Source organism: Dendropsophus ebraccatus, chromosome 12 (genome assembly GCF_027789765.1).
Source record: "Dendropsophus ebraccatus isolate aDenEbr1 chromosome 12, aDenEbr1.pat, whole genome shotgun sequence".
Classification (NCBI taxonomy): Eukaryota; Metazoa; Chordata; class Amphibia; order Anura; family Hylidae; genus Dendropsophus; species Dendropsophus ebraccatus.
This window is the reverse complement of record NC_091465.1, coordinates 23,508,930-23,531,879: the sequence shown is the minus strand read 5'-3', so window position 1 is coordinate 23,531,879 and position 22,950 is coordinate 23,508,930.

The following is a 22,950-nucleotide window of genomic DNA, read 5'->3' as shown; positions in this document are numbered from 1 at the left end:
CAGGTAGATGGGAGCAGAGAGAGACACGAGCGGTGACGGGAGTGGGTGACAGGAGCGATCATAGGAGTGGTGACAGGAACAGGGCGAGGCATCCATGCCGCCATCTGCACTATGACCTGTCCTATTTATTCGCGGCAAGGATGACGGCACGGATGGTATGAATGCACCCATAGGGACCAAAAATTGTCTGTATTCGTGGATCTGCGACCAAGGACCATTTTACGTGACATGTGAATAAGCCCTCATTACTCGTGCTCTTTAATTTTATAAGATTGGGTGCTTGTCTAGGAACTGGGCTTGAGAAAGGAATAGAAAAAGAGGATGTTGCTGAGCTCCAGTGTCCGTCTGGACAGTTATCTCTTTGGATTCGCTGCTACAGAATCTCCCTGATGATGTCATTAGATGTGAGATTTAACCCCTGGCATTCCTGCCACTCGCTGCCCAAAAATTGTGTCTGGAGGAAATGGTTCGGGAAACAATCAGGAGTTAAAGAAATCAAGGGCTCCTGCCATGTTTCCTGATATCCCTGGTAGTTCACAGTCTTAGTTTTCCATTCTTCGTGCTTCACCATGGTTGTCACATCTTTTCCGTTTAACTCTCATGAGCATAATAAGTCATGAATATAACTGTAAGGGTATGTTCACACTGAGTAAAACAGGCGGAAAGTTCCCGCCTGTCTCAGTGTGCCATAGCCTGTCTATGGGAGAGCGCGCGCTCCTCCGCAGCCGACGCTCTCTGCTCTAAGAAGTGACATGTCATCGGGATTCCGCCGTATTTGCTCAGTGTGAACATACCCTAAAGGATGTAAGAGTAGCACTTGCTCCCTGACCCTGGTGCCTGACAGGTCCCTAATGCCTTTTTTCTGGCAAATTTTGTAGGTCTTCAATAGACTTCAATTTACTGTAATAAGGAGCTCAGAACCAACTTTTGGCCATATCTCTGACTTCTGTCGATATAATCCTCCTGTCTTTGTCTTTCGCTTCCTATAGTACAGTCGCTGTCAATTTGACACTATGTGAAAGACCTGGTTAGTAATCTAGTAGTAAACACCATAATGGGGGGAAGATTTAGAATTGGCTCAGCTGCCCCTAGCAACCAATCAGATTCCACCTTTCATTTCCCAAAGAATCTGTGAGGAAAGAAAAGTGGAATCTGATTGGTTGCTAGGGGCAACTAAGCCAGTTCTACTTTACACCTGTTTGATAAATCTCCCCCATGCTTGTTAATGAGGGAGTTAAAACAAGGGCTTCTTAGACTACACATGTAGCCTGTGCTACCTGCCTCAAAGCAAAGGGTTTAGTGATGGAATAGGGGAGGAGGGCTCAAACAAAGCGGCAGAATCTGCTGCAGTTTATGAGGGATCAGTACATGTCATGAGAATCTTTTAGGCCCCGGTAGTACTCTTCCAGGCCTTTCCTTGAATTAAAGCTCGTAAGACTCGAAAATATTGTCACCTCTATCATGGGTAACAATTCCTTCTTCATAACTTTATAATATTTGGGTAGGTAACATCATATCGATGGATGGATGGATATATATATATATATATATATATATATATATATATATATATACACTGCCCTGTATTCTGGATTTTTAGAGGTTTTATAATAGAATTAGGGGCCAAAACTACCCATATGCTTTAGGCAAAAGGTTAAAGGGATTATCCGGGCTTAGAAAAACATGGCTGCTTTTTCTTTCAGAAACAGCCACTCTCCTCTCTCCTGTCCTCAGTTTGGGTTTGGGGTTTTGCAGCTCAGTTCCTTTAATGCTTCATTATTGGGAAACATTGATAAATATTGATTGTAGTTCCCGAAAAAAAAATAAAAAATTATATATTATAGATACAGGAGAAAAGCCGCAAAACCTCGTGAAGCGGGTGCTGTATGAAGTCAGTCCCCCGGCTTGGGGATCCCCAATAGTATGCACAGATATTCCGCAGCACACCAGCATAGGTGGAAAAGGTGAAATATTTATTACAAAGGATGTAAAAAATACAGAGATGCGACGTTTCGACCCTCTCACAGGGTCATTATCAAGCATTTATAGCTTTATATTATTATAGAAAAACTTTCAACTGATGGAGTGAATGCAGAAGTAGGTACACACCTGCATACTGGTGAAGGCATGACAGATGAATAGGATGAGTGATAGACAGCTCTATAGATGCCTACAGTAGATTGCTTTACATTTTCAGCACCTCTTGTTGAAAACTGATGTGTCCCCAGGGTCACCCACCACTAATTCCAATGGGAGTAATGAGAAATCGGACACTAATACCTAGATCCACCATAAAGGATGTCTGCATGATTAGGGGCCAACACAGAGTAAAAGTTTTCAGAAATAATGCTGGAGTGTAAACATTTGTTGGCCTTGAGTGACCTGTCGTGAAGATTATACCCTTGGTTTCTCCCACTAACTTCACAGGAAGCATTTTTACCAGTCTGCCTCCAGGGCTCGCTTGGAAATTGAGATAGTCATCTTCTTCATGAAAAGAGCATAAGAGGAGAGATAACTCTAGATTAACTTCATTTACGAGAGGCAACTAGTTTGACCTCCAACCTTAGCCGTTATAGTTCTGTTGTCAGTTAACATAACAAAGCTTCATGATAATATTGAAATTAGTGTTTTTCCTCCGAGCCAATATTTTTTAAGAGTGAATGACAACAAGATCTTCAGTAGCTTTCTCATCCATGTTATGGGGCCACCCAGAGCGAGACCAGCACGCCTTAGAAATGTCACCCCGATGGTCTTTCTTTAGTCGTATTTATGGGCAGGGGGAGAATCTTGACTTGAGAGAGTTTGAAAACTTTTTGAAAATGATTGACAAAGGGAGAAAATCTGATACATTGCATTCCAAGGCAAGAGTCGTCTTATGGCTTTAAATCCTTTTTTAGTTCAGGTGATATGCCTCACGGGATAAGATGATATGGACAAGAAAGAGACGGCTCTCAACATTAGTGTCACTAAGTTCTTACTGATTCTTAACACTCTTAAATCTCCCTTTACACAGTTGATAGAAAGAAGACATTTAATACGGGGGAGGGGGGTCTTTTAAGGGGGAATCCTTCCCCTTTTTCTGTGTGTAACAGTTACAGAACTTTCTCTAGTTTTAAGGTGATATTGTCACCCCCCTTAGGCTTCGTTCACATGGAAAAAACTGACTGAATTATCTGCCGCAGAATCCCGCCAGCCTCCATGTCATAATGGCAGTCTATGGGAGGCTCGCTCGCCTCCTCTCTGCGTGCTGAAGAATGGACATGTTCATTCTTCAGCGTGGAGAGACGAGGAGTGCAAGCCTCTCATAGACTGCTATTATGACACGGAGGCTGGAGGAATTCTGTAGTGAAGAATTCTGCTGTGGAATACCACCAGTTTTACTCTGTGTAAATGGAGCCTTACTCTATGTGCGGTTCTCCACTCCATCTTCTTTCTGCTGTCAACTGTGGTGTCCCACCACGGGTGTTGCTATTGGTTGCACTTTGCAAAAGCCTGTACTTGTTGTAAGTAAGTGGTGATGTAGTGGTGATAGGGTTTCGCCAATAGATGTCGCTATTATAGGTATGTGTACTCAGTTGTTGCACGGCTGAAGTATGGAAAGGGTTATTGTTTATTTATGTGTCACATGGATCTGTGAACCTATGAGAGTATCTTCTTCTTCTGTCCTATCATCTCTTACTTTGCTTCTCCTTATGCACTCTTCACCCACTCACAGCACATTTGAGATATGCTGGAGATAGGAAGTCACATGGGTAGAGGAAGTGTAGAGGTCTTTTGTGTTGGACGTAGAGCTAGGACGCACCTAAAAGTTTCTCTTCAAGCAACCTTACTTAGCACTATGCAGTGTTAAACCACTCACAGGAGAGGACACGTTGGAGATTATCTCAACCCACGCCGTGGACTAGAAGAGTTACAGTGCAGGACAGTATCCACAAAAAGCTAGGAACTGATCCGGATAGAGCAAAGTTGCTAGAAGCTTATAAACTCTATCTCGCAGCGCGGTTATCAGCAGGAAACCCTCAGCATTCCGCTCATCCCAGGTAACAGGGTGTGGGGCTTATGTCACCCTCTAGGACGGGTCACCACACACACTGGTAGGGAAACAGGTGGTTCATTCCGACCAGCATCCCAGCTGAGCATGTTACTACTTGGGTTGGGACTCTCACAACATCCTCCTCTCTGCTCCTCTGATTCTTCTGTGTTTCTGTGATTCTTTGCCCCGCACCAAAACAGCCTACACAAACTCCTTGGGACATTTCCCCTTTCTGTGGGTGGCAATACCAGTAGTCCGGGAGGGTCACTACACCACTCCGGCCCACTGTGATAACAACCCAAGGGACCCCGTAGCGGCCCGGCAGGACACTGTCCACAGGGGAAAAGGTACAACTGGCCCTTCTCACAGAACAAAGGGGTCATGCAGTTATTTTCCAGCATGCTCGACCCCTATTTCCCCCAACATCATCTGTCGGTGGTCAGTCATAAGAGCCCCATACACGTTTCACTGATGGCTAAATCACGAGCGGCGGTGAGGGGGACTTTAAGGTGTATGAGAACCTTGGAAAAGGGTGCTCAAGTGACAGCATACAGCATTAGATAAACATAGTTTCTTGCTGCCAAAAACTGCACCAAATCTGTCCTGTGGTTGCACAGGCCTGGTGCAAATGTCATTTTAGTGACAAAGCAGCCATGTTTGTCTGACCAGTACAATGTCTGACCATGTGCTTTGTGCTATAAAAGCATAAAATATTCCGACGGAGAGGTTACATTGCATCTAAAACACCACCAAAAATAAACTCATGATGTTGGTAGCTTAGCTTAGGCCTTGTTCAGTTATCTTTGTTTTCAGCTATTTCTTGATAGTTTTAACCTATGACCCCTAAGGCAAACTGCTGAAGTGCCAAGATGCTATACTGGAGGACTGAAGATAAACAGGAACTAATTCTGATCCCGGGCTGGAAGCGCTCATCTGTTTGTGGAAGACAACCCTCTTGACCTCAGTGAAGACGCAGCTTTACAGCCACTTTCAGATGGGCAGTGCAGTCACTTTGGGTTCATTTTGGAAGATAGTTCCTTAAGACGTAGATCTGAGCAAAAAATACAGAATCTATCATCAAGCAGAGTGTTACTTTGCCGTCTTCGCTTAAGGACCAATGATGGTTCTCAGTCTAGCTACAGATGGTTGCCAGTTATTGCAGCTTAGAGAGGTTGTCTAGGCAAAACTAATAGGATAGGGGATAAGTAAGAGATTGCAGGGCATCTGACCTTTGTACCCCCCCCGCCAATCTCTGTATCGGCCTTCGGCCTCTTTGTTATGGGTACAGCTGCGGTTACAGCATCTATTTCATTAAAGTGGTACTCTGGCACTGATAAAAATAAAAAAAAACTATAAATCAATCATAAACATAGTTTTTACATTTACCATCCCTCCGGAGTCTGTCTTCGTTTGAATTTCCTGCTGTTTGCAGGTCCCTGAAGCTCCAGTTGGTAGCCTTATTTTTTCTTTACTTCCTGGTTTGGGCTTTCCCATGATGCACTTTGTCTCCTGTGATGTCTAACTGACTCTGTAGAGCTGTTGGATGGCTTACATCTTGTTCAGCCAATCAGATCTGAACAATCTGTATCATCTGATAAGGGGAGGCTGGCCTAACAGGGCTTAGACCCGCCTCCCTCTTGACGATGTCATTGTCACAAAATGACTGCCACAGAAAAGCCTGGGGTCAACAGTCATTAGGTAAGAATGGGGATGGGGGATTGAGATAGGGGAAGGGGGGCAGATAGGTGATTGAAGCACATTACAGAGTTATATAACTTTGTAATGTGTTTCAATTACTGAGAAAAAGCTTTTCGCTGGAGTACCCCTTTAAGGCACCCTATTAATTCCTATGGAGCTGATAGAAAGAGCCGAGTACAGCACTCTGCTCTTTCTGGCGGTTCAATAGGTGTGAATGGAGCCCTGGGTCACGTGCATACCTCTGGCTGCATTCATAACAATAAAGCCAGGGGGTCATTTCGGAGATCAGAGGGGTACAGTGGTCAGATCCCCCCGCAATCTCTGTCCCCTATCCTGTTAGTTAATTCTGCCTCCTAACTCCATTGTGAATGGGATTAACCTGCAATACCACACTCAACCTGTGGATAAATATGGCGCTGTTTTCTGAATAAAGCCATGTTTTACTAATAGTGTAAAGGGATTGTCAGGCTAAGACTTGTAGCTGTAATACCAACATTAAACTAGGTCTGTATGAGGCTAGTGTGAAGCCAGCCGTAGTGTGACTAAAGGGAATGTGTTAACAGAAAATTGTAATTGCATTGTTTACGTTTTTATGGTATACACATTCTTTAAGACGTTTTGGTATTTTTTTTCTAAATTTTCATTTTGCAATTAACTTTTAAATAATCTTGAAATCTTGCATTTTTCATTCTGACCATTAGGCCTAATAAAAAGCGGACACGTTTTGTTCTGTCTGTGATGATAAGGAGGAGGCTGTCGGAAAGTATTCCTTACAGAATTACAGTAAAAACGACAGACGTACATAGAGAAGGCAATAGCAGCTAAGCCTCCCTCTCCCTGAGAAATAACCTCTGTCACAGAGCAGAGAACATTCATGTCAATGGGACTGCTCCAGTCCATTGTTGCTTATATCTGATAAAAACAGCTCAGGCAAGTTCCCACAACCTTCCCTGTGCCGAGCTTGGGTCCCCTGAAAAAATGCTCGAGTCTTCCATTGACTTCAATGGGGTTCGTTACTCGAAAAGAGCACCCGAGCATCAGGAAATATTTGTCTCGAGTATTGAGCAACCGAGTATTTTAGTACTCGCTCATCACTAATAACAACTGAATGCAAACCTGTCTGAGATAAACAGATCTCTATCCTAAGGGAAAAAAATATAAGCCATATATGCCCTTTAAGCTTCACCAAATCCCAAAAATGATCCCCAGAATGCCAGATCTATACTTAATATGTGCTCATACAGTATATCTGGATATATCTTCCTATTGAGCCAATGAATAATTTTCTGCCCCTCTCAGCCGCTCTGATGTAATCACACTTTACCCTTTAAGCCCTTCAAGTGAATTAGACTTTTAATCCTGATTTTTATTTCCCATTTCTTCCCGCTGCCTTATTCTGTTATTACATTGGCCGCCATGACACGATCACAAAGCCCCCATATTAATATGATGAGTTCCTGAGCTATAAATCTATTATATGGGCACATTTCTGCATTCTGGGATCACCATTGGCTTCTATACAGAACATCCGAGATAAAACATGTGTTTCCTTCAATATATTCACAGATTACATGCCAGCGAGTAAAAGAAGGAGCGTTCAGCAGGAGCTTTTCCTATAGACTGGAAAATTACAGTTATGTAAGTAGTTACATATGCATCTGTTGTATATGTTGTATATGCAATGTAGAAAATGGAAACTGTCAACAAGCATGCTAACACATGATAACCCACAATGTATGAACATATAAGAAGTAACTGCTCATGATAAGATGCTTACCCCTACCAGGATAACATAACGGGGACCATTCGCTAAGCCCTTGCTAACTATGGACATTTATTGACAGCAAAATGAACTGTTAAGATAAATTTTTTGAAAGCAAAATCCCACAAAGACGAGGTTTTATTTATTTTTATTTATTTTTTTTGCAAGTTTTGAATGTTAAAGGGCTTATCCAGTGCTACCAAAACAGGGCTGCTTTCTTTCAGAGACAACACGACTCTTGTCTCCAGTTCAGGTGCCGTTTGCAATTAAGCTCCATTCACTTCAATGGAACTGAGCAGCAAAACCCGCCCAAGCTGGAGACAAGAGTGGAGCTGGTAGGAAAGTGGGCATGTTTTTGTAGCGCTGGATAACCCCTTTAAGGGCCCTATTACACGGGACGATTATCGTGTGAAAAATCGTTATATCGTTCAAATTTAAACGATAATCGTTCTGTGTAATTGCAGGAAACGATCGAAAAATGGTTTGTTTATGTCGTTGATCGTTGATTTAGATCTGAACCTAAAATTATCGTTAATCGTTTGCTAATTGTTCGCTGTAAGGCCGGGTTCACACTAAGCAAAACTAGCGGAATTCAGCGGCGGAATTGTCCACCGCGGAGTGCCATCCTATTCTCTTTGCTATCCTTTAAAGTCAACACTCACCATACAGCACCAATTTTTTCACCTAAGATTTTTTGTTGATTATTGTTAAACCTCTATAGCAGACAGAGGTTGATGTGTCAGATAGAAGTATAGGAATATATCGAGGCTTTTGCATCCTGTAACAGACTTTCTGTTCATGTTGTGCATTCTAGCTGGGAATTAAAGGGTATCCCCATCTGAGCTTGTTATCTCTTATCTCTAAAGAATATATGAAGGCATAACGATTGTCGGGATTGGCGGGACCCCTAGCAATCATGTATGGATTGGGGATCATACAATCAGATGGAAATACTTCTTATCAGATTGTTGATTATAGGTTTTATCATTAGAAAACATCTTTAAGATTCTTAAAGGGGTACTCCAGTGAAAAGCTTTTTCCCGGTAATTGAAACACATTACAAAGATATATAACTCTGTAATATGCTTCAATCACCTATCTGCCCCTCTTCCCTATCTTTTCCCCCCTCAATCCCCCACCAGGAAGTGAAGTAAACTCATTCTTACCTAATGACTGTTGACCCCAGGCTGCTCTGTGGCAGCCATTTTGTGACAATGACATCATCAAGAGGGAGGCGGGTTTAAGCCCTGTTAGGCCAGCCTTCCTTTGTCAGATGACACAGTTTGCTCAGCTCAGATTGGCTGACCAAGCTGTAAGCCATCTAACAGTTTTACAGAGTCAGTTAGACCTCACAGGAGACAAAGTGCATCATGGGAAAGCCCAAACCAGGAAGTAAAGAAAAAATGAAGACACCAACTGGAGCTCCAGGGACCTGCAAACAGCGGGAAATTCTAACCGAGACAGACTCAGGAGGGATGGTAAATTTAAAAAATATGTTTTTGATTGATTGATTTTTTTTTTTTATCAGCACTGAAGTACCCTTTAAGAAATGACTGCAGTACGCCTGTGAGCTCCACCTAGTGGTGACTGTAGGTAGTAAGAATTGCTGTCAATGGCTTTGTGTCCTTAGTGATGGGGTGTGCATTACGATAGATAGATAGATAGATAGATAGATAGATAGATAGATAGATAGATAGACAGATAGATAGGAGATAGATGGATAGAAGGTAGATAGATAGATAGATAGATAGATAGATAGATCATACATAGGAGATAGATAGATAGATAAATAGATAGGAGATAGATAGATAGATAGATAGATAGATAGATAGATAGATAGATAGATAGATAGATAGATAGAATGAATATAGATAGGAGATAGATAGATAGATAGATAGATAGATAGATAGATAGCAGATAGATAGATAGATAGATAGATAGATAGATAAATAGATAGATAGATAAATAGATAGATAGATAGATAGATAGGAGATAGATAGATAGGAGATAGATAGATAGATAGATAGATAGATAGATAGGAGATAGATAGAACATAGATAGGAGATAGATAGATAGATAGATAGATAGATAGATAGATAGATAGATAGATAGATAGATAGGAGAAGATAGATAGATAGATAGATAGATAGAATGAATATAGATAGGAGATAGATAGATAGATAGATAGATAGATAGATAGAAGATAGATAGATAGATAGATAGATAGGAGATAGATAGATAGATAGATAGATAAATAGATAGATAGGAGATAGATAGATAGGAGATAGATAGATAGATAGATAGATAGATAGATAGATAGATAGATAGATAGATAGATAGAAAGATAGAATATAGATAGGAGATAGATGGATAGAATATAGATAGACTATAGATATAGATAGATAATAATGGGTAATCGCTGAGACGTCGCTTGAGGTTATTATGCTGCACCTTAATTTTTTTTTTTGCTGTTTTTTGCTTCTGGAATATACACTTCACATTTTGCACTGATCTTCTGCTTTGGATCATTCTTTGATTATTTCAACTGGGGTCCAGGTCCAAATTTGTGCTGCTGAATTATCTACTATAGATAAACAGATAGATCATAGATGGAATCATGTTATTTCTGTAATAAATATTATTCTTTGTAAAATGCAGTGTTATATTTTTATGTATAAAATTGTTATATACTGTTTATTTTTGTGGGTGTGAATAGCTGGAAATACCCCAGTGTATACAATGAGTTTTACAACAAATCCTTTGAAGAATACATGTATTACACTGCAGAGCTGTCCACACTGGGTACAGGAGGTCTGCAGTGATGCTTCTTATATAGGTTCTTGTATTCAACGTAACAAAGACTTTAAGAAATTCTATTTCTTCTTACCTAGAGCTGGATGTATTGATATTTATGGAATTTCAAATAAGTATCTGCTGCCCTTAGTGGAGAGAAGCAGTACGGCAGGTTAAGCAGCTGAAATTGGTAGGTGCAGGGTTGTACCTATCCATTCTGCTGTCTGATGTACAAAGTGAAATGGGGCCCCGGTTCCTCTTATACTATGCAGCTTTAAGTTGGTGCAAGTGAATAAGATTAATAAATCTTTATACATTTATAAATAAAAAGAATTAATCTGTTCAGAACAGCTGACAGTCAGGGATGCCAGTAGGTGGACCCCCTCTAATATCCAAGATTAGAAAAACATGGCTGCTTTCTTTCAGAAATAGCACCTCTCCTGTCCTTAGTTTGTTTGTGGTATTACAGCTCAGTTACTTTAAAGGGGTATTCCGGTCCTGGGGTATTTTTCAGTTATGGCCGGGGATAGGGTGGTTATGGACGGCGGAGGTCACTTACCTGTTGGATCCACTTCAAAAACTGCAGCACCAGTTATTAAAAAAAAACAAAAAAAACTGCTATGTGCGAAACCAGCCTTAGGCCATATTCACATGGGATAAGAACAGTGACCATTGTTTGAGACAGCTGTCAAACAACAGCCGCTGTCTTACATGTTCACCATGGTGCAGTATCGGCCGGATGAACATCATTTGATTTTAATTGGAATACGGGAATATTCACCATTGACCACAGTGTAAAGTACGTCCGGCAGCCATACTTTACACTGTGAGAACAGGCTATTTTGTGCAGCCGCTGTTCACTGAACTGTGGCCGTAGAAAATAGACCTGGCAATTATTTTCTACGACCTCAGTGAACAACGGCCGTAGTGTATACAGTGGGGGAGATTTATCAAACATGGTGTAAAGTGAAACTGGCTCAGTTGTCCCTAGCAACCAATCAGATTCCACCTTTCATTTTCTAAAGAATCTGTGAGGAATGAAAGGTGGAATCTGATTGGTTGCTAGGGGCAACTGAGCCAGTTTCACTTTACACCATGTTTGATAAATCTCCCCCAGTGTGTATACTCGGGCGTTGTTCCCTTTACTGCTATGCAATTAATAGTGCTCATAAACAATGCAACCTACAACAACAGCCGTTGTTCTACAACCAAATACCTAGGGCCACGTTCACACACTGTATTTTTGTAATAAACAACGGCCATTGTTGCAGGTCACTCCTGTCCGTACTTTACACTGTGGTCAATAGTAAATTGTAGAGATGAGCGAATCGGGTTCGAGCCGATCCGAACCCGAACGTTCGGCATTTGATTAGCTGCGGCTGCTGAAATTGGATAAAGCTCTAAGGTTGTCTGGAAAACATGGATACAGCCAATGACTATATCCATGATTTCCACATAGCCTTAGGGCTTTATCCAACTTCAGCAGCCACCGCTAATCAAATGCCGAAAGTTCGGGCTCGGATTGACTCTAGCATGCTCCAGGTTCGCTCATCTCTAGTAAATTGCCGTACGGGCACACCCAAATGTGACTGCATTTCGATTAATGATGTTCATCCGGCTGATATTGCAGTATCGGCCGGGTGAATGTGTAAGAAAATCGACCGTTGTTTGACGCGGCCATGTCAAACAATGGCCGATGTTCATACCCTGTGTTAACATAGCCTAATAGTGATGGTTGGAGGCAATAGGGCTTCCGTAATAAAGCTGTGTGCAAGAGCTCTAACAAGGTGTAAAGATAAAAAAAGTTTTAAAAAAAAGTTGTGCAAAGTAACAATGCTGACTGTAGCAGTATATATCTCCATCATGCGCAATATAATCGTTTTTGTTTTGTTTTTTTACAAAAAAAGAAAAAAAAAACTGCAGCGGGCAGGCCTGGTGCTGAAGCGCCCTGTAGCACTGAGCGGGTTAAAAATCACCTGCTCCCAGAAGCAGCGATCTTGAATAAAGCAAACCTGCCGAGTCTGACCTCCACAATGGAGGGAGGGCGACCTCCTGACTCCCCGCAAATCCTGAATTAATTAATCACAGAAATCCTCGGGCTCCATGAACGGCTTGTTTTATTTTTTTTTTTTTTAAGGTTGAGAAAATCAGAGGGATTAGTGCAGAGAAGAACGGTGAAACATAACATGGCTGTCTCAGCTTTCACCGTCATCTCACACTGTACCCACAGCTCTCTGACTCAGTTACCAGCGCACACTATGAAAGCCACTGGCATCAGCAAGCTGGGACTCAGCATCCACTGGGGCCTTGTAATGAACTCTAGTTATCTAGATGCGTGATTTATATGGCACTGACATATTCCATAGCGATGTACATAAGGGGGGGCTAGATAAATCCACAGCCGTTACCCACAGCAGCCAATCAGGTGGCAGCTTTTAGGGACTTTCTTTCCCTTCTAGGGGCTTTTTGGGGTATAAGGTATACTTTTTTTATTATTATTATTGCATAGTCTCTTTTACCTACTTTATGACATTTTTCTCCCATAGATATCTATAGGGGAAGAAAATAATGGCGGCAAAAATGCGTTTGTTATTTTCATATCCCACAGAAGTCCTTAAATCATGTGATCAAAGAATTACGTATAGAGAGAAAACCCCAATAAGAAAAATGCATAAACTTGCATTCATTTTTTTTTTTTTTTTTTTTAGATCTGACGGATTTTGTTTCTGGTGATTTTTGGCTTTTAAAAACATTTTATTTTGCATTTCATGTGTGTTTTTTTATGTATTTTTTGCAGCAGTGTTATATAGGACAGATTATTGAGGATGGAGGAAGCATAGTATGTTGTGATACATTGTAAAGACATATCCAACTTTGCAAAAAGATACAGTTGGCTGAATAATTTCTACTTTAGAACAGTGTTACAGTATTGCAGTGAGTTAAAATGAAAAAATATATGAAAACCCCACTCTGCTCTTAAAGCAGTGGCCTGGCTGGCGTATACTGTACATAGCTATAATATATATATATATATATATATATATATATATATATATATATATACACACATACACATATATACACTAAAGAGGAGCATATCTAGAGGAGGAGGCAAGTTTGCTTAATGAATATATTTGTAATAATATTAACCTGAAGATCCCTACAAGTCTATGTTAGTTGAGATGGGAATACTCTTTAGGGTACGTTCACACTTACCGGATCCGCAGCAGAATTCATTTAAATAACTGAACACAGCATCAAATCTGCACCATCAAATTGGCTGCGGATCTGCTGCAGATCTGCTGCAGATCCTGTAGGTGTGAACGCACCCTGAGGGTGCGTTCACACCTACAGGATCCGCAGCAGATTTGATGGTGCAGATTTGATGCAGTGTTCAGTTATTTAAATGAAATCTGCTGCGGATCCGCAGCAGAAAATACGCTGCGGATCCGGTAAGTGTGAACATACCCTTAAGTGGGAAGATGTTGGCTATGTCACCAGAGTACATGGTTTAGTCACGGGTATATTTTTTTAAATTCCGTTTTGCAGTGTTTTCCCCAACATAGTGTGTTTTATTACATGGTTGTGTTATTTCATTCCAGGATCTCTCATAAAGACATTGAAAAAAAACAACACACAATGCAACACATTTACACATTTTTTTACACAAATTTATGGGAGAAAAATGTCACAAATTCGGTGGGGAAAAAAAATTACACTGGCAGAAAAAAAATTGAAGTTATGCATTTTATATTTCCCTATTGACTAACAACTACATGCAGAGGTTTTTTTTTTACTGTGAAATCAAAGGGAAAAAATGGCATGATAAAATTAAAGGGGAACTCTGGATAAGAAAAACTTGTTTTTTATTAGAAGTACATTAAAAGTTATATAGATGTGTTTCTACAATGTATTACCGTATCTGTGCTGTTCTGTCACACTGGTAGCTGATAGAAATCCAGGAAGTGAAAAAAACATGGCCTTTGTGCCAATCCACATGGTCTCCTGCTCCTTCTGCTTTCCCACCTTAGGAGACAAATCTTCCATGCCTCTGTCTCACATTGTGTGTGTTTGCTAAGATCAGGCTGATGATGCAGACGGGGGCAGGGCATGATTCACCATGTCTGACCGGCCAGAAGCAGGTGTTTTAACTTCACTGATTGTGCAAAAGTCTACAGAGAAATTAGGACTGTGTTCACACATGTTGGAGTGTCATTGCAGTACTGCAGCATCTGCACAAACATGATGCAGTAACACAAATAGATAATGCTAAACAGCAGAGAGGATAAGAGCCAGCACTGCCAATCCCACCTGCACAAAAAACAAGGCATAAACAGTATATCCCATGTAAGATAATATCGGATAAAGTCCTTTTTGTGGGAATCAACTACAAAGATAAAAGATGCTTGATCATAATATGTGTGTGGAAAGGAAAAGAAAAAAAAATAATTTAAAAAGTTCTTTGCTTTATTCCAATATCAGCATTACAGGTATAGAATACAGTGTGCTGTGTGGTGTTACAGGTAGAGAATACAGCGTGCTGTGTGGTGTTACAGGTAGAGAATACAGTGTGCTGTGTGGTGTTACAGGTAGGGATTAAAGCATGCTGTGTGGTGTTACAGGTAGAGAATACAGTGTGTGCTGTGTGGTGTTACAGGTAGATAATACAGTGTGCTGTGTGGTGTTACAGGTAGAGAATACAGCGTGCTGTGTGGTGTTACAGGTAGAGAATACAGCGTGCTGTGTGATGTTACAGGTAGAGAATACAGTGTGCTGTGTGGTGTTACAGGTAGAGAATACAGTGTGCTGTGTGGTGTTACAGGTAGAGAATACAGTGTGCTGGGTGGTGTTACAGGTAGAGAATACAGCGTGCTGTGTGGTGTTACAGGTAGAGAATACAGCGCTGTGTAGTGTTACAGGTAGAGAATACAGGGTGCTATGTGGTGTTACAGGTAGAGAATACAGTGCTGTGTGGTGTTACAGGTAGAGAATACAGTGTGCTGTGTGGTGGTACAGGTATAGAATACAGTGTGCTGTGTGGTGTTACAGGTAGAGAATACAGGGTGCTGTGTGGTGTTACAGGTAGAGAATACAGGGTGCTGTGTGGTGTTTCAGGTAGAGAATACAGTGTGCTGGGTGGTGTTACAGGTAGAGAATACAGCGTGCTGTGTGGTGTTACAGGTAGAGAATACAGCGCTGTGTAGTGTTACAGGTAGAGAATACAGGGTGCTATGTGGTTTTACAGGTAGAGAATACAGTGCTGTGTGGTGTTACAGGTAGAGAATACAGTGTGCTGTGTGGTGGTACAGGTATAGAATACAGTGTGCTGTGTGGTGTTACAGGTAGAGAATACAGCATGCTGTGTGATGTTACAGGTAGAGAATACAGTGTGCTGTGTGGTGGTACAGGTAGAGAATACAGCGTGCTGTGTGGTGTTACAGGTAGAGAATACAGGGTGCTATGTGGTGTTACAGGTAGAGAATACAGTGTGCTGTGTGATGTTACAGGTAGAGAATACAGTGCTGTGTGGTGTTACAGGTAGAGAATACAGCGTGCTGTGTGATGTTACAGGTAGAGAATACAGTGTGCTGTGTGGTGATACAGGTAAAGAATACAGTGTGCTGTTTGGTGTTACAGGTAGAGAATACAGCGTGCTGTGTGGTGTTTCAGGTAGAGAATACAGTGTGCTGTGTGGTGTTACAGGTAGAGAATACAGCGTGCTGGGTGGTGTTACAGGTAGAGAATACAGCGTGCTGGGTGGTGTTACAGGTAGAGAATACATTATGCTGTGTGGTGTTACAGGTAGAGAATACAGTGTGCTGTGTGGTGTTACAGGTAGAGAATACAGCGTGCTGTGTGGTGTTACAGGTAGAGAATACAGCGTGCTGTGTGGTGTTACAGGTAGAGAATACAGCGTGCTGGGTGGTGTTACAGGTAGAGAATACAGGGTGCTGGGTGGTGTTACAGGTAGAGAATACAGTGTGCTGTGTGGTGTTACAGGTAGAGAATACAGCGTGCTGTGTGGTGTTACAGGTAGAGAATACAGCGTGCTGTCTGGTGTTACAGTTAGAGAATACAGCGTGCTGTGTGGTGTTACAGGTAGAGAATACAGTGTGCTGGGTGGTGTTACAGGTAGAGAATACAGCGTGCTGTGTGGTGTTACAGGTAGAGAATACAGGGTGCTATGTGGTGTTACAGGTAGAGAATACAGTGTGCTGTGTGATGTTACAGGTAGAGAATACAGTGCTGTGTGGTGTTACAGGTAGAGAATACAGCGTGCTGTGTGATGTTACAGGTAGAGAATACAGTGTGCTGTTTGGTGTTACAGGTAGAGAATACAGCGTGCTGTGTGGTGTTTCAGGTAGAGAATACAGTGTGCTGTGTGGTGTTACAGGTAGAGAATACAGCGTGCTGGGTGGTGTTACAGGTAGAGAATACAGCGTGCTGGGTGGTGTTACAGGTAGAGAATACATTATGCTGTGTGGTGTTACAGGTAGAGAATACAGTGTGCTGTGTGGTGTTTCAGGTAGAGAATACAGTGTGCTGTGTGGTGTTACAGGTAGAGAATACAGCGTGCTGGGTGGTGTTACAGGTAGAGAATACAGCGTGCTGGGTGGTGTTACAGGTAGAGAATACAGGGTGCTGGGTGGTGTTACAGGTAGAGAATACAGTGTGCTGTGTGGTGTTACAGGTAGAGAATACAGCGTGCTGTGTGGTGTTACAGGTAGAGAATACAGCGTGCTGTCTGGTGTTACAGTTAGAGAATACAGCGTGCTGTGTGGTGTTACAGGTAGAGAATACAGCGTGCTGTGTGGTGTTACAGGTAGAGAATACAGCGTGCTGTGTGGTGTTACAGGTAGAGAATACAGCGTGCTGTGTGGTGTTACAGGTAGAGAATACAGTGCTGTGTGGTGTTACAGGTAGAGAATACAGCGTGCTGTGTGGTGTTACAGATAGAGAATACAGCGTGCTGTGTGGTGTTACAGGTAGAGAATACAGCGTGCTGTGTGGTGTTACAGGTAGAGAATACAGGGTGCTATGTGGTGTTACAGGTAGAGAATACAGTGTGCTGTGTGATGTTACAGGTAGAGAATACAGTGCTGTGTGGTGTTACAGGTAGAGAATACAGCGTGCTGTGTGATGTTACAGGTAGAGAATACAGTGTGCTGTGTGGTGATACAGGTAGAGAATACAGTGTGCTGTTTGGTGTTACAGGTAGAGAATACAGCGTGCTGTGTGGTGTTTCAGGTAGAGAATACAGTGTGCTGTGTGGTGTTACAGGTAGAGAATACAGCGTGCTGGGTGGTGTTACAGGTAGAGAATACAGCGTGCTGGGTGGTGTTACAGGTAGAGAATACATTATGCTGTGTGGTGTTACAGGTAGAGAATACAGTGTGCTGTGTGGTGTTTCAGGTAGAGAATACAGTGTGCTGTGTGGTGTTACAGGTAGAGAATACAGCGTGCTGGGTGGTGTTACAGGTAGAGAATACAGCGTGCTGGGTGGTGTTACAGGTAGAGAATACAGGGTGCTGGGTGGTGTTACAGGTAGAGAATACAGTGTGCTGTGTGGTGTTACAGGTAGAGAATACAGCGTGCTGTGTGGTGTTACAGGTAGAGAATACAGCGTGCTGTCTGGTGTTACAGTTAGAGAATACAGCGTGCTGTGTGGTGTTACAGGTAGACAATACAGTGTGCTGTGTGGGGTTACAGGTAGAGAATACAGCGTGCTGTGTGGTGTTACAGGTAGAGAATACAGTGTGCTGTGTGGTGTTACAGGGAGAGAATACAGTGTGCTGTGTGGTGTTACAGGTAGAGAATACAGCGTGCTGTGTGGTGTTACAGGTAGAGAATACAGCATGCTGTGTGGTGTTACAGGTAGAGAATACAGTGTGCTGTGTGGTGTTACAGGTAGAGAATACAGCGTGCTGTGTGGTGTTACAGGTAGAGAATACCGTGTGCTGTGTGGTGTTACAGGTAGAGAATACCGTGTGCTGTGTGGTGTTACAGGTAGAGAATACAGTGTGCTGTGTGGTGTTACAGGTAGAGAATACAGCGTGCTGTGTGGTGTTACAGGTAGAGAATACAGCGTGCTGTGTGGGGTTACAGGTAGAGAATACAAGGTGCTGTGTGGGTGGGACCACAATGAAATGATAAAGTACTGCAAATAATTCAGTAACACAATGAAACTGCAATGTGTGAACACAGCCTAGATGTTCCGCAACAGCTTCGGGTGGGGAATAGTCAGAGTGGGGGACTGTGATGGAACAGCTGAGGGACAGCAATGCATTCTGGAACCTGTAGTACTGAGTACATCTACTCAACCAGGGAATACAGAAACACAATACAGAACAACCCCCCCCCCCCCCAAACAAATGGATTTTTGGTAGTTTCAAAACTGGGATAGATAGGTAAGTATTTTTATATGCTTCTCCAGAGGTTTCATTTCTTTTTACCTCTACCCGAAGTTCCCCTTTAAGGCACAAAAGGCCCTTACAGGGGATTCTCTGGGGTTTCAAAACTGATGGCCTATCCTTAGAACAGTGGATACTAAATGCAATGAACATGGCTCTATATTTATACTGCAATCCCCATCAGGTCTGGACAGCCAATTAGATACTGGGTCCCACCAGAAATAGCTGTCAAAGAGTTTCCCTATAGTATAGGCTCTTAGAGGCTACTTTTGGGTAGTGTAACTCTTAGTGATAAATCACTGACTGCTAGATAAACCTCTAAGGGTATGTTCACACTGAGGAATAGGTGAGGAATAGGCGAGGAATTGAAGAGGAATCTGCTCTTATTTCAGCTTGAAATTTCTCCCGTAAAATATAAACAGAGCAATGTCCCATTGTGTTCAATGGCATTTCCGCTCTGTTGTTAACACTGCGCAATTTCAAAGCAAAATTTTCAGCGTTAGAGAATTGTCACGTCAATTCTGTGGGTGGATTCTGCTAGAGGAATCCTCTAGAAGAGGATTGAATTCTAGAATTCTGCTTGAATTCTGTTTAAATACCACTCAAATTCTGCTTCTATTCTGCCAGGCGAGGAATTTCTAGCAGAAAACTTTCCTCTACAATTCCTTGAGAATTCCTCAGTGTGCATATACCCTTAGGCCCCGTTCACACTGAGCAAGAACGTCGGAATTCTGCGGTGGATCTCTCCGCCGCGGAATCCCGCCTTGCTCAGTGTCCCACTGTCAGTGAATGAGAGGGAGCACGCTCCTACGCAGCCGCCGCTCTCCGCTCAAGGAAATTACATGTCACTTCTTTGAGTGGAGAGCGGCTGCTGCAGAGGAGCGCCCGCCCTCTCATTCACTCAAAGCAGCACGCTGAGCATGGCGGGATTCCACTGTTCTTGCTCAGTATGAACGGGGCCTTAGACTCACTAGAAGATATTTTGCCCAGTTGACAGACTTTGGACTTTGGATGTTTTGCCCACCATCTAGACCGTAAGGCCTGTCTTCCCCATATCAGAGACCAATACAATAAATAGAGCATTATAGTTGCCGGGGCCTTTGACAGATTTTGCACTGCGGCCCATCAACTTAAAGGGGTTGTCCAGGCTTAGAAAAACATGGCTGCTCTCTTCCAGAAACAGCACCTCTCCTGTCTTCAGTTTGGGTGTGGGTTTGCAGCTCAGTTCTATTGAAGTAAATGGAGCTAGATGGCAATACCACGCACAACCTGAGGACAGGGGTGGCACTGTTTCTGTTTGTTCTAATCCTGGATGTTATTCCTCTGGGATAACATAGCAGATTGGTCACTGTGTGTGAGCGGAGCTTTGTCCACATGCGGTAGTCACAGCCCATGAACCTGGCCTTAGTCACACTCCTGTCTGGTTTATGGGCATACGTAATGGTCTTAGAGGTCCCTCTATGACATTGGAGACACCAGTATTATAAGTGTGACATGGTAGGTGGTTACAGATTTTGCCTTGGACTCTAGAGCTTTATATTACATCTCTAACTGCATTTATGTATGGACTAATGAAGAGGTGTTTGGGGGAGTTTTGCATGGATGGGTATGTCTATGAATATTAATGATTATGGTGGTGGTCAGGGACATAACTAGAATTCATAATGCCCTACAACAACGAAAAGAGATGGATCCCACCATCTAAAGACAGCAATCTAAACAGCAACCTAGGTACCCATCATTATCATAGTTGCCAAAACAGTCCCGGTTTTAAAGGGACAGTCCCGGCAAATGACTGTCCCATGTATGTCCCGGAAAGCCCCCGCTCGGGTGGTATATTGACTCTATCACTGGCACAGTGCACAGGGCCTAAGGAGGAGAGAGGGGCAGTAAACAGGTTAGCTATTAACTTTATCACTGCCTGTTAGAGTTCACCCAGCTTTCCCAGCATCTTGTATTGTAGCCAGTATCATCATGATCACTCAGCTTTCTGAGCATCTTGTATTCAGTAATGGAGGTCACCCAGCTTTCCCAGCATCTTGTAGTCAGTATGATGGGGTCACCTAGCTTTCCCTGCATTTTTTACTCAGTATAACTGAGGTCACCCAGCATCTTGTAGTTAGTATGATTGGGGTCACCCAGCTTTCCCTGCAACTTTTACTCAGCATAACGGTGGTCACCCAGCTTTCCCTGCATCTTTTACTTAGTATAATGGAGGTAACCCAGCTTTCCCTGCATCTTGTAGTCAGTATGATGGAGGTCACCCAGCTTTCCCTGCATCTTGTAGTCAGTAGGATGTGGTCACCCAGCTTTCCCAGCATCTTGTATTGTAGCCAGTATCATCATGACCACTCAGCTTTCTGAGCATCTTGTATTCAGTAATGGAGGTCACCCAGCTTTCCCAGCATCTTGTAGTCAGTATGATGGAGGTCACCCAGCTTTCCCTGCATTTTTTACTCAGTATAACTGAGGTCACCCAGCATCTTGTAGTTAGTATGATTGGGGTCACCCAGCTTTCCCTGCAACTTTTACTCAGCATAACGGTGGTCACCCAGCTTCCCCTGCATCTTTTACTCAGTATAACTGAGGTCACCCAGCTTTCCCAGCATCTTGTAGTTAGTATGATTGGGGTCACCCAGCTTTCCCTGCAACTTTTACTCAGTATAACGGTCTTCACCCAGCTTTCCCTGCATTTTTTACTCAGTATAATGGAGGTAACTCAGCTTTCCCTGCATCTTGTAGTCAGTATGATGGAGGTCACCCAGCTTTCCCTGCATCTTGTAGTCAGTAGGATGTGGTCACCCAGCTTTCCCAGCATCTTGTAGTCAGTATGATGGAGGTCACCCAGCTTTCCCAGCATCTTGTAGTCAGTATGATGGAGGTCACTCAGCTTCCCCAGCATCTTGTAGTCAGTGTAATTGAGGTCACCCAGCTTTCCCTGCATCTTGTAGTCAGTGTAGTGGAGGTCACCCAGCTTTCCCTGCATCTTGTAGTCAGTGTAATGGAGGTCACCCAGCTTTCCCAGCATCTTGTATAGTATGCAGTATAATGGAGGTCACCCAGCTTTCCCAGCATCTTGTAGTCAGTATAACTGAGGTCACCCAGCTTTCCCAGCATCTTGTAGTCAGTATGATGGAGGTCACCCAGCTTTCCCAGCATCTTGTAGTCAGTGTAATGGAGGTCACCCAGCTTTCCCAGCATCTTGTACTCGTGTGTGGTCCTAGCTGTAAGGTCAATACAATGAGTACAATATAGGCAAAATTCTGAAGCTTAAGTGTCCCTGGAAAAAAAATGTAAATGTTGGCAACTATAGATTAATAGTGCCATACATCCCCATACCCACATAGCAATGCTGGAGACAGTAGGAGAAAGCCAACAACTTTTTATTCACTATATAAATGTTCTTGCACCTCAGTGGATCCCACAACCTCTGGGTCCCACAGCAGCCGCTGGGACTGTACTGACACCCATGATGGTGGTAGTAGTCATCATTGCTAGATTCATCCTTGCAGGGGCCTTTATGTTATATACTCTATATACTGTATTTGATTTCTAATTTACTAAAGTGAACCGGCCTCCTCCCCCAATGATCAAACTCCAGGTTCTTAGCACAGACACCATCACAGCAAGCTGCATTCACTTCATATTTTGGAATTTTTTTTTCTTTTTCTGAAAATCTACTGCTGACAGATGAAGAGTAGGAAAGGAGCCAGTTTCCCATGGAACAATAACCTCATGCATAACGCAGTTTGCCGTGCCCGACCCAACCTGCCACACTAGGCAATGGAGGAGGGGCAATGTCACAATGCCAACACAAGACCACAGACTACGGCTGACTTTAAGAACTTTTATGCTGTAATAAAATTTAATGGGGATACAGATGGAACTGTAATAGTGTCATTTGGCACATGTTGTAATGTGGTTTTCCATAGGACTGCAGGTAGAACCTGCTGTGTTCATTCACAAACTTAGCTCTGCTGCATCTGAAAATGGGGTCTGTGCAGCATAGTCCATAAGAATATTTATCCAGAGTCGAGATTGCATTGGATGTAATAAGTGTATTATGGCTCCAGTGTCCAATAACTGCTGAGGGACGATACTGTATCTATGTTTGGATCTGGCTAAGTCTAAAGGCTCTATTACACGGGACGATTATCGCGTGAAAAATCGTTATATCATTTGAATTTATACGATTAGCATTCTGTGTAATCGCAGCCAGCAATTGAATAGGGCCCTATTGCATCGAATGATTA